This window comes from Bison bison, unplaced genomic scaffold, assembly GCF_000754665.1.
Source record: "Bison bison bison isolate TAMUID 2011002044 unplaced genomic scaffold, Bison_UMD1.0 scf7180017864148, whole genome shotgun sequence".
Classification (NCBI taxonomy): Eukaryota; Metazoa; Chordata; class Mammalia; order Artiodactyla; family Bovidae; genus Bison; species Bison bison.
The window spans coordinates 5,393,793-5,411,941 of NW_011494720.1; positions in this window are offsets into that span (position 1 = coordinate 5,393,793).

Here is an 18,149-nt window from a genome sequence, read left to right on the forward strand (position 1 = left end):
TTTATATCAGAGAAGGCAATGGCACCCCACTCCAGTACTCTTGCCTGGAAAATCCCATGGATGGAGGAGCCTGGTGGGCTGCAGTCCATGGGGTCGCTAAGAGTCGGAAACGACTGAGTGACTTCACTTTCACTTTTCACTTTCATGCACTGGAGAAGGAAATGGCAACCCACTCCGGTGTTCTTGCCTGGAGAATCCCAGGGACGGGGGAGCCTGGTGGGCTGCCATCTATGGGGTCGCACAGAGTCGGACACGACTGAAGTGACTTAGCAGTAGCAGTTGGTTTACATGGTTTATATGGCTCAGGAAAGAACAGACATGTCCAGGACCTCCTTAAAATGAGGTGTGTATTAGGAGTCTCCCAATATAAAGCTGGGACTGCAAAAGTCTGCATCCTTGATGTTAATATACATAAGAAATAAAATGACCTCCATATCAGTGGAATTTCAGGAAAATTGCCTCTAACAGGGAATCTGTAAACAGCTAGCCCTGTGGGAGTTTGCAACCTGAATTTGCAATACTTGGATGATCTGAATGAAACCCTCAAGCTAAGAATTTAGTATAAAGTGATTCCAGGCTAGTAGGATTCCCAGGTTGTCTGGCAAAATAATAAATCATTTTGCAGGAACTTGTTTCAACACAAAGTTCAATGAAATTACATTATTAAAGTCCAAGAGATTTGGGCACAAAGTAAAGAGCTAGAATGAGTAACAAAAACCGAAGCAAATATACCACACTAAGTAAGGCATCAAAAGAGAAAATCAGGAAAAACAGACATAAGAAATCAAACACAAAAATACTAAGATAATGGAATTATCAAATATGGAACATAATATGGACATGTTCAGTGTCCTTAAATAAGAAACTGAAATGGTGATTAAGCACAGGGGATTATAAAAAAATCAGATTGAAGAATAAACTTCTAGAAACAAAAACTGTAATATTTTAAACTTAAGATATTAAAGAAAAAGGAATAAAGTTGGGGACTTGATATATGTTATGGACAAAGTCTGTGTCTCACCCAAATGCGTATGTTGAAACCCTACTCCTTCCAAGTGCTGATATTAGGAGGTGGGGCTTTTGGGAAGTGATTAGAATTAGACAAGGGTATGAGGGTAGAACCCCTATGAATGGGATTTATGCCCTTACAAGGGTCTGGAGAGAGCTTGCTTACTCTCTGCTCTCTGCCACAGGAGGATAGAGAAAACAGCCATCTGCAGTGAATTTTTATTTACCACATCTTTATTTTTTTAATTTATTAGTGAAATATTTAAAATATTCTCATGAGTGCACACAATATTAAATAAACATTCTGAAATTTTGATTTCCTGAATTTGTAAAATCCTGTGGCTTCTCTGGCTCAAAAGGTAAAGAATCGCCTGCAATACAGGAGACCACCTGCAATGCAGGCCTTGAGGGTTCAATCTCTAGAGAAGAAAATGACAACCCACTCCAGGATTCCTGCCTGGGAAATCCAATAATCAGAGGAGCCTGGTGGGCTACAGTTCATGGGGTCCCAAAGAGTCAGGCAGAACTTAAGAGTAAACCACTACCACCAGCCTTTCTTTAAGAAATTTACATTCAAATAGATTTCTTTCCATTATGGTGGGTAACTTCCTCATTAAAGTTATAAAGCCTCGGATTCTCAGGACAAACCTATGATTTTATATATATGTATAAATGTATATTTGTATGTATGTATATGTATATTTATATGTGTGCGTGTATCAGACACTCAAATTTGGAGCCTTATATCTTGTTAATCCTTTTCTTCCTCAGTATAAATATCTTAATTATGTGGGAAAATTGTGAAATGAAGCAATAATGACAATAAATGACACTAGCATTTTATTAGAAACATTCTTCTAATGATTAGACTTTTTACAAATGTCTTCATGCCCCAAATCAGTAAAAGGTTTTACTTGAAAGGAACTCGTGCACGATAGTTCATAGTTAAAGATCACAGAATGCCTCAAACAATCTTACAGTCACTGCTTTTACACCCTATAGAAATTAGCAATACATACAATACTTTTAACCAATGAAGCATAAGAAATGGAAAGGTGTCATTATTAAATTTACCATTATAGGTTCATTGTCAACATACTATATAACTTGGGACAACACTAATCCAGAAAATTATAAAAGCAAAATGGCTTTATTGCAGATGGATGAATCTGCAGACATTATTAAGTGTGCTGAGTTAATAGCACTAATTAGAAGTCCTCAAGAGAAATGCTTTATAGAACATTATTAGTTCTGCAAAGACATACCAAAACAAGCTACTGAGTGTGAAATAGTGAAAACGATAAATGAATACTTAGAAACAAGGTATTAAATACTGTGTATATTTTGTATTGAGGGTACAGCTGAAAAACAGGAAAACATAAAGGTTTTGTTTCAAAATACTCTGGGAACCCTGAGAGCTAACGTTTTGTCACTGACTATTTCAACCTGTAAAGATCAGTGTTATCAAAATGGTGAATTGATAAATTCATAAACTCCAGACTACTTTAGCTCCATATTTAAAAAAGTTGAGTTGCAAGTTTCTGATGTCCTTTGAAGAATGCTTGGTGTTGTCTAGCAGACATGTTTGGGTTGGTTCGAATCTACGGGAATCTTTTCTTTTACAATTCTGTAGAGATAAAACTTACCTTGTAGTGCTGATGGTGATGAAGGTCTTTCTGTTTCAAGGTAATGCAAATGGTCTTAATCATAGAGATGCAAATGAGCTTTGTTTCTTGGAGTGTAACTGATTTCCTCCCACACAGAGGAGATAATTCCAAACATTACATGTTATTATCCTGAGGTTCTTGGATCGGTTTGCTTCTATTAGTAAATTCATTTCAGCTGTCTTGACTGCCTATGTAAGAGCCTATTCTTTGGATTCTCCTTTCAACTTGTTTTAACATCTTACTTAATCTCTTATTAATTAGTAAACTGAATAAAATCTCTGACACGTATTCATTTTATAGTTTCATGGGAGTCACAATTTTAAGTTTTTTTTTAAACTTTACAATATTGTATTGGTTTTGCCATATATCAACATGAATCCGCCACAGGTATACACGTGTTCCCCATCCTGAACCCTCCCCCCCTCTCCCGCACCCCGTATCATCCCTCTGGGTCGTCCCAGTGCACCAGCCCTGAGCATCCAGTATCGTGCATCGAACCTGAACTGGCAATTCATTTCACATATGATATTATACATGTTTCAATGTCATTCTCCCAAATCATCCCACCCTTGCCCTCTCCCACAGAGTCCAAAAGACTGTTCTATACATCAGTGTCTCTTTTGCTGTCTTGCATACAGGGTCATCGTTACCATCTTTCTAAATTCCATATATATGCGTTAGTATACTGTATTGGTGTTTTTCTTTCTGGCTTACTTCACTCTGTATAATAGGCTCCAGTTTCATCCACCTCCTTAGAACTGATTCAAATGTATTCTTTTTAATGGCTGAGTAATACTCCATTGTGTATATGTAGCAGAGCTTTCTTATCCATTCATCTGCTGATGGACATCTAGGTTGCTTCCATGTCCTGGCTATTATAAACAGTGCTGCGATGAACATTGGGGTACACGTTTCTGTTTCCCTTCTGGTTTCCTCAGTGTGTATGCCCAGCAGTGGGATTGCTGGATCATAAGGCAGTTCTATTTCCAGTTTTTTAAGGAATCTCCACACTGTTCTCCACAGTGGCTGCACCAGTTTGCATTTCCACCAACAGTGTAAGAGGGTTCCCTTTTCTCCACACCCTCTCCAGCATTTATTACTTGTAGATCTCTGGATCACAGCCATTCTGACTGGCATGAAATGGTACCTCATAGTGGTTTTGATTTGCATTTCTCTGATAATGAGTGATGTTGAGCATCTTTTCATGTGTTTGTTAGCCATCTGTATGTCTTCTTTGGAGAAATGTCTATTTAGTTCTTTGGCCCATTTTCTGATTGGGTCGTTTATTTTTCTGGAATTTTAAGTTTTACAAAACAAATTTCTTTAACAATGTGAATATGCTCCAGTTTCTCATTAATATTTTAAAAATTATTTTATATGTATTCTGTTTAATTAAACAAGGAGGCCATAAGAAAAGTGGTTTTAATGCCTTAGCTGCCTATGTAAGCAACCAAACATAAGCCTGTAAATACCTCAAGGTTAAGAAATTAAAACCTAAAGACAGACAATTACAAATGGCTAACCAGATTTTCCCAAAAATGCAACTACTTAAGCTATAGCCAATCAAATAATTGCTTTGCTTTGCTTCCCCTTCTTCTCTTTAAAAGTCTTCCCCTGGCCCCTGTGGGTAGAGTTCCAAGGCACTTATTTGATGCTACCTGATTGGAAGTGAATTTTTCCCAAATAAACTCTTAATTTTAAAAAATATGTCTAAGTTTGTCTTTTAACAATTCAACATCTAATATTTAAAAGTTTCCATAATATTTGTATTTTATCTTTATCATGTTTATACGGTAAAATGAAAGTACAGTTTGTTTCACTAACCTTCATAAGCAAAGTGTGACCATATTAACTTTTGTTCAAATTACAATATTTTGAAAGTACAACTGGCACTGTTAATAATTGCATTGGCACAGCAGATTGAACAAGGAGAGTCTGGAAAAACCACTATTGCCCTGGACAAACCAGGACTCATGGTCATACAAGTGACCCTAAATCCCCTCGAGGTCATACCAGCATGTCATATAGATGCTATTTTCTATGTGTGCCTTAATGTGTAACATGTTGGGAAGTATTGCCATATAACTTTATAGTTTTTTAACATGCTACAATTCATTTATTTTTCTGTTGATGAATATATAAGCTGTTCTCAAATTTTTACATTACAAATAATTCTGCTAGGAGCATCTTTGTCCACACCTCCTTGTAGGCACATGGGATAGTTACGCTAGGGAATAAATCCAGCGGTATTACCATATTCTACTTTTCAAGAAGTCTCCTGTTTATTTTCCAGAGTGGTTATCTTCATTTACATCCACTCATCAGTGCTCTTTTCTCCATATCTTTGCCAACACCTATTAATATTAAACATATTAATCTTTGCTAATTTGATGAATTTGAAATTGCATATCAGGGTTTTCCTGTGCTTTTCTGTAACCACAGTAAGTTTAAACATTTTTCAAATATATTTTGCCATTTATGAACATGACAGATTGCTCCATTTATTTTGGCATGTTTATATTTTTTAAAATGCTATCTTTCCTCCAAATAGGTTATGCATGCATTTTATAGGATTAGTTCCCCATTATTGTCTATTCTTTATACCATTGTAAATGCTATTGCTTTTTTAAAATTACATTTTCTAATTCTCATTGCTATTGTTAGAATTACAACCGACCTTTGTATGTTGATCATATGTCTAGTCATCTTGCTGAACTCTTATTAATTAAGTCCAAAGGCAAGAAAGAAAAAAAATATATTTTCTCCCTGGTAGCCAAGACCCTGGAAGTGATGTGCACACATTAGACTTAAAATGGGGAATCAATATCATTGCCATTTCAACTGATAAACAGTTATGAAGACATTAGGCTTTTCTGCAGCAGCTACCACTGAAGTTCTAGGTGTGAACCCTGGCTTCAGAGGTTGTAGAAAGGCTTTTTGCTGATGCAGATCACGGTAAAAATAGAATGATTCTAAAACCAGCAGAAGTCGGTGCATCTCTTAGATTTGGCATGTGACTTCCTGATTACTAAAAAATATTACTCATCAAACTTGTATCAAGAAGAAAATAATATGCATCCAATGCTTTTTCTGCTGGTAAAACAAGAAGCAACAAGCAGAGTTGACAAAGCTTTTGGGTATCTATGGCTTTCAGATTCACTTAACAGTTTGTGCTTATGGCCCTTGAGGATTTCACTTTAAAACAAAAAAAATCCTGTTTCCTAAGCTCTGCTCAGAACCAATTAATTACCTTGGAGTAGGCCCAGCATCCATAAACTTTAAAACCTCACCAGGGTATTTTAATACACAGCCAGAGTTGAGGGTAGACTGTACACTTAGAGGTAACAAATGCCAGGAGAAGCATTGCTTCTCTGCACATCACAACATCAAAAACAGGAACCAAACAGAAACTGATAAAGCTGGTGTTTTAGCAATAAACAAACAAATAAATAAAAGTTCAGCAATGTGGAGGAAGTATGAGTCAAATGACCACATCACCCTAGAATTTATAATGGTCAAGAATAAAAACAAAGCCCAGGGCCTCTTTCCAAAGCAACTGAATCAGAACATGGCAGAGTGGGAGTTATTTATTGAAATCTTCTCAGATGACTCTAATGTGCAACACAGAGTTAGCAAAGGCAACTGAAGAATATGGTGGATGGGATTTTTCAAGTGTATTTCAACCAATAGAATCAAAACCTTCTTGGATCTAGAGTCCCTAGAACATGGGGCTTCCCTTAAGGGGAAGGAGTGTAGCTACACTCAATCAACATTGGAATGAGTTCATCCAGGACAAAAAAATGATGATTTAAGGGGGCAAGTGTTAGTCGTTCAGTTGTATTCAACTCTTTGTGATCCTATGGACTGTAGCCCACCAGGTTCCTCTGTCCATGGGATTCCTAGGCAAGAATACTGGAATGGGTTGCCATTCCCTTCTCCAGGGGATCTTCCTAACTCAGGGATCGAACCCAGGTCTCCTGCATTGCAGGCAGACTCTTTACTGTCTGAGCCACGAGGGAACCATGGGAGTTGGCCTCAACTCCAAGGCATGGAGATGCCTGAGCATTGTGACACAGGGAACGAAGTGGTAGGAGAACAACATGGCAGGAAATCCTGCAGTTAGACTGAGCTGCGGGTTCTGAACACATCCTGCATAGCAAGAAAAATACTCACACTCTCTTCTTCCCATCTCTTATCCAAAGAAAAGGGCTTTAATCAGGACCATCCACCTGCTTTTACCTAGAGACAATCATAAATAACCTTAGCTTGCCTTTGATCATGGTTTACTTTCTCACCCCGAGGCCAATTGCCAACGTGTAAATAGGAGTGAGTGGCCAAGAATGAATGCAACCCTTGCCCTGCCATACGACTGATTTCTGAATTAACCTGCCTTCAACATACTCCACAGTCCATGGGGTCGCAAAAGAGTCAGACAGGACTTAGCAGCTAAACAACAACAAACAACACTCTCCATTCTGACTGCAACTTTTCCTTGTTCCTTCTCCAAACACATGAACACATTTTCCCATTTCAGTTTTTTTCCCCCTTCCCTTTCTTTCTAACGCTCAAATGGGCCAAAGAAAAAACGGACCTAGTGGTGAGTTCAATGGGACAAAGTTTGGTGGTGGTAAAGCTGGATGTGAGTTCATTCAAATGCAGTTTGAAGTTTATTTTGGCTTTTGTGCCTTCTCAAAACTAAATATATTTGATTCAATAAATTTGGAAATATGAATTTTCCACAGCACCCTGACAAAGGCAGGTCAGGCCAGGTCAGGTCTATTTGGAGGTCAATAACTGGGGCTAATTCTGGCTTGGCTCAGCACAACTACGGCCCCAGAGTGTTCAGAAATGCTCCGTGTTTCTATTTAGGGGTCAGATTTAAAAGAAAACATGTGCCCAGCTTGAACTCTGCATTTTAGAATCACAATGTCACAACAACCAGGCTATGAACCGTAAATCTCTATGGAAAAAGAGAGGTAGGGGTAGTGGGTAGAGAGAGATTAAATTTGAAAAGCAGTTAAAAAGAGGTTGGGATCTAAGATTAGCTTTGCATTAAAAAGAAGCCGAGTTGTTTAAGATCACTACTCAAAATTTAGTATTTTTGCATCTATATTTTTAGGAATTAATCATTTTTAGCACGCCACTGGAGTAAGTTTGGTTGGTTTATTTGTTCCGTTTATTCATGTACTCTTTCACTCTTATGAAGTACCTGCTATGCAGTAGCGGCTTCCCAGGCTGCAAGGTGGTAAAGAGTTCACCTGCAAACGCAGGTGACTCAGGAGACACAGGTTCAACCTGGGCTGGGAAGATGCCCTGGAGGAGGAAACGGAAACCTACTCCGTATTCTTACTGGATAACCCCACGGACAGAGAAGCCTGGCAAGCTACAGTCCATGGGGTCACAAGAGTTGGACACGACAAAACGTGCGCGCGCGCGCGCACGCACACACACACACACACACACACACAATGTAGCAGATACTGTTGCAGGAAGGGGGACCCCTTCCAGGGCCCGAAACTGGGCTCTTGTCTGACACTCAGAAATGAATTGTCCAAGGAGATATGTGTGCTGACAAAGCAAGAGATTTTATTGGGAAAGGGCACCTCGGTGGAGAGCAGTAGGGTAAGGGAACCCAGGAGAACTGCTCTGCCACATGGCTCGGGTTTTATGGTGATGGGATTAGTTTCTGGGTTGTCTTTAGCCAACCATTCTGACTCAAGAGTCCTTCCTGGTGGTGCACGCCTTGTTCAGCCAAGATGGTTGCCAGAGAGAAGGATTCTGGGAGGTGGTCGGACATGTGGTGTCTCCTTTTGACCTTTCCTGAACTCTTCTGGTTGGTGGAGGCTTATTAGTTCCGTGTTCCTTACCAGAATCTCCTGTCATAAAACAACTCATGCAAATGGTTACTATGGTGCCTGGCCAGGGTGGGTGGTTTCAATCAGTGTGCGCCCCCTAAGAATACTGTAATGGTCACTCCAAAAGCTAATAAGCTTGTCTTGTATCTCAATGGCCAACCATTCCCTACACAAGTCAAGCCTGAAATGCTCACGACAGTCTTCTTAAACCCGGTTCCTTCCTCTCACTTTCTGGCTACCTTTGAATCTAAACTTGAGGCAGTTCTCAAGTATCAGCCTGATCTAGATGCTGACTTCAGCAGGGGCTTGGTGCTTTTCTCTCTGGCCTTCTCACTATCCCTAAGTAATTAAGTTCCCTAATGATAACGAAGCATCATTACAATAATATTGATACCTGCTGTAATCACTGGCATTCTGGCTTTTCAATTTCCAGTATTTGCCTTGGATCAAGTAGCTCAGTGCTAATTCAACAGAAGGTCACCCGATGAAGGGGCTGATAGCAAAGAGGACAGCTCTACTTAGCATGCACAGAGGATTATGCTTTCCTGGCTTGTAGAGCTAATCTTTCAAGTTGTCCTTTTTTGACTTTCTCAGTTTAATCAGTTTAATCTCATCTTCTCTCTTTTCTGATTGCAAGGATTTTCTGCAGAAACCTTGCCTCCACAATAAAGACCATGTGGCAATTTATTCTCATATTGATTTCAACATTTCTGTTCCTCTACCAATGAGCCAGGAATCAGGGGAGGGAGAGGAAGGGTTATGAGGAGGTTGGAGGAAGAAGAGCCAGGAGAAGGATGGGAGAGGAATAGAAGCTGAAAGCCCTGGATCCTTTCATTAGTCAGAAAGCCACACACTCCAGTTATGTGGGAAAACTAAGTACATCTTAAATGCACTGGAAGCAGAAATGACAGCCAAATGGGAACGTCTCTATAATGATTAAAGTTAAAGACAGCTATACCAAGGGATTCTTTCCATTTCCACACTAAAGAAATAGAAAGACACACCAGACAGATACACACAACAGACAGACACACACACCAGACAGACAGACAATACACACACACACACACACACACCCCTTCTGCAATCAGAGACATTACACGTGTCTGAGAATCACACAGTGACAATCTCCCTCACAGACTGAGTGGATTTTGCTTTTATTCTTCCTCTGTCCACACTAAAGGGTGGACAGTATCTTCCTAAAAGCAGACAAAAAGCCATCTGCCAAGACACAGGAAAGACAAAAATGGGATTGGATGGTGGTGAGTTCACTTTTGAATGTGTCTTTGAACTGTTACTAGACAGCCTGGTGGGTATGTTTTGGACTGCAGTAGAGCAGACCGAGGTGGAAACTATGAAACAGAACAGAGTTTGCTGAGTAGAGACATTTAAAAAGCAGTTGTGCTCTTGAGATAAACAAGTGTCGCCTGTCAAACTAATACAATTGACTGTGTAATTTTTAAAGATTTTGGAAATTGAACAACTCGAGGGTTTGGTCAACCCCGTCATGCCCACTGGAAAACTTCACAAAACAGAAATAGAAAAAAATTTTCCCATTTTTCTTTCATAAGAAAGAACCGAATGTCTTTTTTAGGCATCAAATTTCTTTGTGGTCCAACGAAACTATCAAAAAAATTGAAAAGAAGAAAGAGGGAAAAGAAATTTTACACAGGAACTCAGGAGGACTGAAATGAATCGTCCCTTTTTAAATGCTCAACGTCTTTCGATTTGTTCTATATGAACTACAACCATTAAATGCTTAGTGAGTGCCAAAACCAGTTTTACTTTGCAGTGATTACATTGAGTTCTAAAAATCGCAAGATTTAAAATGGGCCAAATCACTGCCCCAGATATCTGTCTCCTAAAACAGGGTGAGAGTGGGTGGAGGGTAGGGAGCCAAGTATTTTGCACAATGAATACGCTGCATTTCCACGATCCCTGGTGAATCTTTGTACTTTCACTTCAGGGTTCCTGGAGATAATGATATACTATAGCCAGCTGAAAAGAACATCTGTTTTAAGAACTGTGAACTTACAGGAGCCATTTGTCTGTCTGATCCGTTCCCATGACTTCCCTTCCCATTTTGCACCTTTGTATTTCTGCACTGATCAAATCTATGCAAAATAAAGGGACTGAGAAAAACACTAAACAGCCATAATTTCTTCTCCTTTCAAAAGGTTACCCGCCACCTTTCCTGTTAAATAATTCTTCTTGATATAAACACCCAACTTTTTTTTTGTAAGCATGTGTTTCCCTTCCCCTTTAAATAGAAGTCTTTGGTTCACTAGGGCTTACCGCTTAATGACAATGTGGTGGAGTTAGCCCAGGAGAACAATGCATCCATTAATCTGCCTCATGCTTAATTGGGAACTACTGTATGGGCTGGCATTTCAAACACAGATTGCAAATGTACTTGAATTAGTTACTGTTTAATTGATACAACTGGCACTCGGCCTAGAACCAACATGCAGCTACTGTAAAAAGAGCAAGGCTTGAAAGGAGGGAGAAAAAATACAAGGTATGATTGTGATTCATCCTTTACATCAATTATTTGTGGAATATAATTACATAGCTTTTCATATTGCTTTAACAAGCAATAGACCAAAACAGGCTGCTAAAAAATGCCTGTAACGCTTGCTGACATAAAGAATCACAGCAGTGACTCCCAACTCCCTCTCTTTCTTGATTCTACCCTTATGCCTGCAAGAATCTTTATGTATGTACAACTGAGTTTGGGAAATGTGATATTTACAAAGGAATGAAATGCCTAAGAGAATAATTTCGACAATGCCTCCAGAATGGCAGGAGTTCAAGGAAATAGAATGCTATCATGGCAATAATTCAACTTTATTACCATTCACACTAGTGTTACTATGAACATATTTTCAATAGAGAAAAAATAATATCTTGAGATTAATCCCCAAATAATTCCACTTAGGCACATCATGCAGGAACAATTAGGCTCTCGCCAACTTGTCTTTGACTAGAGAACATTTTAATTCCAGAAATATTGTAATGATGCTGATGGTGATCATGTCTTGAGCACCTTCTACACACCCAGAATCACACTAGGTGATTCAATATAAAATGTTTTGTGTATCTTCCAATCTTCATGCTTTTCTCCCCAGTTTGAATCTTCATTTCATTGTTTAAATCGATGTAAAATAATTGGTCTGAGACAAGAACTGAACTGAACTTTTTTACCGTTTTAAAAAAGTTAACCCACTTTTAGGCTTAAATGATTTTGCTTGATGTAAAACACTCAACTGCCAGCTTGATTTTATAGGTATATGCTAATCATATGAGAACTTATACCTTTTTCATACACAGAATTCCTATAAAACACCCCAAATTCTTTGCCAACCTGCTGCAAAATTCCCCTCATTGGTTTAGTGAGCAGTTATTGAAAATCCACTGTTTATCCAGTTTGGTGTTTGCATTGAGTGAGATATTACATAAAACTGATCTTGATGATACTATCAATGAGCTTCTAATTGCCAAAATCAAAGAGACAGTTTATATTCTATTTTAAAAAAATATTTGTCATTGACCATTTTTTTTTGTAATACATGACTTTTCTTCGGTTGAATTTTTGTAATAGTTAACAATGTTGTCCTTGGTTTCTCTGAAATAAAGCCCTCCTAATTTTCTTCCTGCCTCTGACTGCTTTGAGGGGTATCTCTCTTAATCCAACATTTAAATATGGGGGGGCATGAATATCTCAGGTCTCTTTCACTCTATACACTTAATCTGTGCAATTTCAACCTATACTACTGACTCTACATACATACAACAAGGCCCTAAACAAATATCACAATTACAGAGATTTTTTTCTGCAAAATAATATATGCAAGTTTTTTTTTTTTAATCACTAGGAGTAATCTCTTATAAAAATTCCTAACTCTCTTCTTACCCTGCAGATCACTCAATGGTAATCCAGTCCGAGACACACAGCACTAATTGGTTGTTTCTACTAGAAAGTCTAATACTAGCTCATAAATCTGTTCAACAATGGACTTCCTTTGCAAACTCACCTTTTCTGCCTCTTATCCTTTCTTGTAAAGTGGTGTCCTTCATACCTAGTCAAAGCGGGCAGCCTGAGTCGTGACTTTTCCCCATGCTTCATTGCTCACCTACCCCCTCTACCAACCCAACTGGATCACGAGTGCTGCCGGTTAATGCCCATCTACTGTTTTTCACGACTGTTTTTTCCGCCCTGTCCTCAATGCCACCACGGTGTTTAGACCCTTCTTACTTCTCACCCGAATGTTCACAATCACCTGCGAGCCAGTTTTTCTGCCCTCCAGTCCGTTCCATAGAGATGACTCCAAAGTAAGAACAGGGGGCCTATCTTGCTGAAGATCCTCAAGAACTGCTATAGGCCTCAGAAAAAGGCTTGGTTTGTGTTCTAGTGCCTGCCTATTTCTCTTGTTTTCCTTCTCCCATTTTTCCAGATGTCCCCAGCCTTCTCCTCATGGTTCATTCCCACTTTTTCTTCAAGGCTCGGTTTAACGGTCATTCACCCATGAGGCATTGGAGAAGACTCTTGAGAGTCCCTTGGACTGCAAGGAGATCCATCCAGTCCATTCTGAACGAGATCAGCCCTGGGATTTCTTTGGAAGGAATGATGCTAAAGCTGAAACTCTAGTACCTTGGCCACCTCATGCGAAGAGTTGACTCATTGGAAAAGACTCTGATGCTGGGAGGGATTGGGGGCAGGAGGAGAAGGAGATGACAGAGGATGAGATGGCTGGATGGCATCACCGATTCGACGGACGTGAGTCTGAGTGAACTCCGGGAGTTGGTGATGGACAAGGAGGCCCGGCGTGCTGCGATTCATGGGGTTGCAAGGAGTCAGACACGACTGAGCGACTGAACTGAACTGAACTGAACCCATGAGGCTGTCCCTGGTCTTTCTTAGCTAAGTTAGGTGTTCCTCTTCCATCCTCCCTTAGTTCCCTGTGTATCCTTCTGTTACAGACTTGACCGTATTGCATTACAACCACAAGCTACTCCTGTGGCTTCCTTGTTAGACTTTAATCACATTCTGTTTTTGCTGAAAAAGAGTGAAAATCAAATTTTCATTTTAAACTATTGATTTACCCTACTTATGAAAAAAAATTAATCTTGTTTCTTGGTATATTAGAAGAGATGCAAAATAATGTTGGAGAGAGGAGGGATAAATTAGGAGTTTGAGATTAACAAATGCATACTACTATGTACAAAATAAAATAGAAAAACAACAAGGACCTACAGCATGGCACAGAGAACTATATATAATATCTTGCAACAACCTATAATGGAAAAGAATCTGGAAAAGAATATATATACATGTGTGTATAATAGAATCACTGTGCTATACACTTGAAACTATACAGCATACATAACACAACATTGTTAATCAAAAATACTCAAATTTTAATAAAAAACATAATACTGGACTCAGTTTTATGTACTGACTATATAAATAATGTTTGCTCTCTATTTTCTTTTCTTTGCCACTAACCCGCTGAGTAACACAAAGCAAACCATTTAGCATCTCGAAGCATCATCATCTGTAATATTATCTCTTTGATCTTTGTAACACTAATCTTCACACCCATGTGTTTTTTTCCCCCATGTTATGTTGTGTAGTTAATCATTTAATAAAGGTATTAACGGTTCAATATTGTTGAATGAAAATGACCTCAAAGGTTTTGGTTCAATGTATTTTTAGATGTTGATTTTTGTCCCTACACTCAATGTATAATTGTGGGAATGCTTATTTATATCTATCATGACTATACAAAAGACTTGAACTAGTTTAAACAAAACTGTATCCTTCAAATGGTAAAAAAAAAAAAAAAAAGAAGAGGTAGAGGGAGAGAACGAAGAAGAAGGAAGAGGGCTTGAAGGAGGGAGAGAAGACTGAGGATGGAGAATTGTGTCCAAGAGAAAAGTAAATAAAGGAAGTAGTCAAAACTAGAAGCAAGTGAAAATAGATGCCTCCACCAATACAGTTATACATAGTTGTACTAGATCATTTTCTAATTTGATCTAAGCTTCCTGGCATCTAAAATGAAAAAGCAACAGTCTCAGAAACAAAAATTATCATAGGAGAAGCAAAGCTTTTCCAGCAAAAAATTTCTAAAATGAAGTTTTTCCACAATGAGCTCCAGGTACCAGACACCAAATAGTATTCTAGAAAATGCCTCAACAAAATTACTAAATAAACTATGAGTAGAGACTGAACTTGTAACACCTTTAAGAAAGGCAAAACCATGATCTTGGCCATAAGTGGTTATGGTATATTGCAATAGTGTAGCCTTCTACACAGATCAAATCTGATTAAAAGCCAAAATCAAGGATAACTAAACAAATGGCAAAATAAAAGATCCCTTAAATAATCTTCCCCAAATATCGTATTTTCCCAGATGCTGCTGGGTTCACCACAGTATGTTATGAATAAAATTCTACTCCAGGAAGTGGTAGTTGATCCTTCCTTCAGATTTTACGATCATTTTCTGTCAACACCATTCCCCTGGCATATCCCGGCTCCCTCATTAACATACTGTGTGAACTGGAGTAAGTGACTCAAACTCTGTCATTTAGTTTCCTCGTCTGTAACATGGGAATGATAAAAACACTTAGTTCATTGGGTTGTTACAATGATAAAATGTAATAGAGCATGTAAAATGCTTTTAACAAAGCCCAGCATACAGAAAGTGCTATTATATTATGTTATATTGCTTCATGCATTTATGTTATATGACCTTATTGATTAGCATCAGCATCAAAATTTTTTTTTTCTTTCTGTGAGCATAATGGATCACACATTTGCAGATTGTTTAATCTATCAGTAAGCTGTCCTTTTGGTTACTTTGGTGATACAATTCTTCACTTCTTCAGAGACATAGAAACTATTTTTAAAATTTATATACAGCTACATTCATTCATGGCCAATGATAATCATTTTTAAACAGTTGTTCTCTTGCAAGATGTAATAATCTATATTAATAGTGAAAAAGACTCTTGCATATGAGCCTGGAACCATGGATTTAGTCTAGCTTAGTGATGTCCATGTCTCAGCCTCCTATCTATAATGCGAGAGCACCAGAATAGTAGCTAAATGTTCATTCTACTTTCAGATTTTGATTTTAAATATTCCATTTTATTTGAAGCTAAATATCCTTTTAAATTAAGGAAAACAAATGAGTAAAAAAATATATATATACGTAAAGTATTTCTTCTCTCTGATGTATAGTTCTTATTTCCCTAAATTTATTAACGCTAAGGAGAATTGATGTTTTCCCAGTTAACTTTCAGTTTTCTTTGATGTTCCAGAAAATTTCAGGCTAATCAATCCCCCAATGACTCTATTTCGAGTGTTACCCTTTTGCAGCAAAGAGAATCTCTCTGAGCTTTAGACCTAATTTTGCTGAGTATTTTCACCTTATTTAAGATGAGAGCAAAGCTCCCTCTTTACTGGCCAGTACCTCCAATGGCATCTTTATCTCTCATGGAAATGACCAGCACTGACCTCCAGAAGAAGCTCACTGAGCATCTCTGCTTTTTTCTCTATACCCCTAGACCCCCCACCCCAAGAAAGACTCAGGGTCATACACCCTAAACCCGGGGGAGAAGGAACTGTGATCTGAATGTCTGAAACCCTTTGTATTGGCAAAACAATTGAAGAGATGCAGATGGCAGCACGTGGATGTGGAGTTTCCCTCTCTGATCTCTTGTTTCTTCCATGGAAGATAGAAGGCTAATGAGGATGAGAGCCATTTCCCCTCAGAGGAAACCCAACCATCTCTCTTTTATCTTCAGGTCTCTCTCCCCCCACTTTGGGATTCCCTGCTGGCTCAGCGGTAAAGAATCCAACTGCAATGCAGGAGAGACTTGGGTTTGAACCCAGAGGAGCCTGGAGGGCTATAGTCCATAGGGTCACAAGAGTCAGACATGACTTAGTGACTAAACCACAGCCACCACCACCACCTCTCCCACTTTGGACTCTCTCCTGACTCAAAGGACCGCCCTGGATCTGGGGTGCAAGGGCCCAGATTTGGTAAAGCTTGAAGCAGGAGACTTTGTGTTGAGGCAAACACCTTCCCACTTCCCTCTGTTTCTCTCTACTTCTTTTATATTTCCTCCCAGCTTGGGAGGTCTACTTTAGCTCCACCAACATGATTGGTAACATTAAAGAATCAGGGTTGGGTTCAGAGAATCAACCATATGGCCTGGGGAAAAACGGTTCTGAGAACAACTGACTTGCTGGAGGTTTATGGTAAGGATGAAGATCAGAGCAAAAAAAGATGGGCAGTTTTGTCAGTCTTGGTTAGTCTTTCTCTCCTGACTGCATTTCCCTAAAAAACTCACCCCAAGAGGTATCAATGTCAAGACAGAACTCAGTTATTTCTGAGTTCCTTTGCCAAATGGGCTTCCCTGATGGCTCAGACAGTAAAGAATACACTTGTAATGCAGGGGACTCAAGTTCCATCCCTGAGTCAGGAAAATCCCCTAGAGAAGGGAATGGCAACCCACTCCAGTACTCCTGCCTGAAGAAGTCCATGGACAGAGGAGCCTGACCAGCTACAGTCCGTGAGGTCTCAAAGACTTGGACAGAATTGAGCAACTAATGCTTTCACTTTCTTTGCCAAATAACACCGCATAACATCACTTTAATTGTGATTCACTGGACCTAGCTACTGTGTGGTATAGCTGATTTAACTCATTCCATTACTTTCAGCAGAAATTAGACAGGCTGTAGCTAGCTCCTTTCTGAACCATTTCCTTTTTATGGTCAGTAGGACTGGAAGAATTTCTCTCTTAAAATCTCTGTTTCTTAATTTTAAAATCTCTGCTTCTTTACTCATTCACTATGCAGCTACAGCAGAATCAATTAGGAAACAGAGGATGTCTTTTTTTAAAGTTGTGTACCTAACCCTTGCTGATTTAGGACTTTATGTGGATGCTGTCCATGCACGCATGCTAAGTCGCTTCTGCCATGTCTCTTTGCGGCCCATGGATGGTAGCCCTCCAGGTATCTCAGTCAATTATCATAGACTGTTGCTGAAAGACAAAAATCTTTCTGGGAACCAATATGGCAATATGTATTAATAATCTTTAGAATTGATATTGTCAAAGAATAATGTTGTGGGATAAATCTTGATAAAATTAGATGATACTAATTTTATCATTATTCAACAAATATCAAAGGTCCACCATAAGTCAGCTATGCTCCAAGTGAGTAAAGCCCTTTTCTTCAAAAAACTTATACGGAAAACAAAGTCAGCTAGTGATATGGGTTGTGAATAGTGTGACCATATGCCTTTTTACCTGGGACATTCCCAGTTTAAGACTTTCACCCCAATATAAATATTAGGAGGAGCATACTACATTTACATTTACTACAAACTACATTGTAGTAAATACTACATTTACTACGAAGCACCACTATGAACAAAGCTAGTGGAGGTGATGGAATTCGAGCTATTCCAAATCCTGAAAGATGATGCTGTGAAAGTGCTGCACTCAATATGCCAGCAAATTGGCAAAACTCAGCAGTGGCCACAGGACTGGAAAAGGTCAGTTTTCATTCCAATCCCAAAGAAAGGCAATGCCAAAGAATGCTCAAACT